At 32.4% G+C, this 1,776-nt stretch overlaps 1 protein-coding gene across 1 annotated transcript in view; it reads left to right on the top strand.

The window, feature by feature from the left end:
• LOC110029920 (ATP-dependent Clp protease proteolytic subunit) overlaps nucleotides 1–1,776 on the top strand; it is an 11,387-nt gene extending 9,611 nt beyond the window's left edge. The window contains exon 2 of the mRNA XM_020732412.1: nucleotides 1,510–1,776. The gene's annotated coding sequence lies outside the window, so the exon portion shown is untranslated. The remainder of the gene's footprint in view (nucleotides 1–1,509) is intronic.

Here is a 1,776-nt window from a genome sequence, read left to right as displayed (position 1 = left end):
TGCAGGTTTCACCACCGTCTTATAAAATTTTCCTTTCAGTCTTAGCGGTACTTTTCTATCACACAAAAGGCCCGAAGCATTCCTCCACTTCAACCTACCAACTTGAATTCTACTATTAACATCCCCATCTATATCACCATCGCTTTGGACAACGGACCCAAGATATCTAAATTGTTCACACCTTTTAATAATTTGATCACCCAAAGTCACACTTCTGTCACTAGAGCTATTACTACTAAAATTACATTCCATGTATTCAGTTTTAGTTCTACTTAAACGAAGGCCTTTAGACTCCAATGTAGACCTCCATAATTCAAGTTTTTCCTGGGTTTTTTCTCTTGTTTTATCCACGAGAAGAATATCATCAGCAAAAAGCATACACCAAGGTACATCCTCTTGTAGATGTCCAGTAAGACCATCCATAACTAAAGCAAAAAGATATGGGCTTAAAGTCGATCCCTGATGTAAACCAACAGAAATAGGAAAATATTTTGTCAATCCTCCTTCAGTTTGAACACAAGTAACAGCTCTAGTATACATATCTTTAATGACTTGAATATAAGTCATATCAACACAATTCTTCTCGAGAACTCTCCAAAGGATATCTCTTGGAACCTTATCGTAAGCTTTTTCTAAATCAATAAAAATCAAATGTAGATTCTCCTTATTATCTCTGAACTTTTCCATCAAACCTCTCAATAAATGTATAGCTTCCATAGTAGACTTGCCCGGCATAAATCCAAATTGATTATGAGAAATTTTTGTGATGCGTCTTAACCTATGTTCAATTACCCTCTCCCATAATTACCCTCTCCCATTATAGCTTATTGCAATATTGGAAAAAAATAAAGAAATCCTAAAATTTTGATAAGATATCAATTAATTGAAAGATTGGATTTTCAGCTCTATTATTGTCTGCCTGATTGTCATAATAAGGGATCATAGTGGTTATAGGGTAGTTTAATATTTCTATTAGAGTTTTCATTTACATCATTATGCAAATAGAATGACCCATGGACATTATTCAGCTTCAATTTTAGATTTAGTTACAACTGTTTACATTTTACCTTTTTAGGATATTAGATTTTCATCCGCAAGGATAACACCTTGAAGTAGGTTTTCAATCCTCAATGGATCTAGCATTGGCCAGATGAAAATAAGTTTAACCTTACATGGTTTTGTTTTTGTTATATTAGACTTTTTTTTATGAAGTTTTTTTTTTTATCTCTTAAAAATTTTAAAGTAACATCATAATTTCTTTTTTTTTTTGAATAATTTTAATTAATTTCACAAAAAAAAAATGATATATTAATTTGAGTGATAGTCAATTAGGTGACTTTGCTAGTTATACATTGATAGAGTAGCATCTTTAATGTTTTCATCGTTTTTAAATGATTTTAGAGAATCTATGGGAGAGTTAGTACCTTTCATCCAAGAATATCAATTTCTTCAACAAGTGCTATGGCATATTTCCTTGGGAGAGTGAAATATCTTTCATGTTTTATGCAGAAGCTCGATGCCAAGAAAGTAATGTGGACAACCCATGAATGTCTCTTGAAGATACTACTTATTTTCAAAGTTGAACACTTCGTTTCTAATGAGAAAATATCATCCGCATACATGATGTGAATCACCGTGTCAAAGGAAAAAGCAGTGGATAAAGGGAGAATAACCACTTGTGCTATTTTGGAGGGGCAATTTTCACTAAAATCTTTTAGAGTTTGCTAACCCATGGATAAGGATTTTGTTTTAGGCCGCATATTTTACCAAAGCTTA

The sequence above is a fragment of the Phalaenopsis equestris genome, unplaced genomic scaffold (genome assembly GCF_001263595.1).
Source record: "Phalaenopsis equestris unplaced genomic scaffold, ASM126359v1 Scaffold000002, whole genome shotgun sequence".
NCBI lineage: Eukaryota > Viridiplantae > Streptophyta > Magnoliopsida > Asparagales > Orchidaceae > Phalaenopsis > Phalaenopsis equestris.
This window is presented reverse-complemented; position numbering and strand designations above follow the sequence as displayed.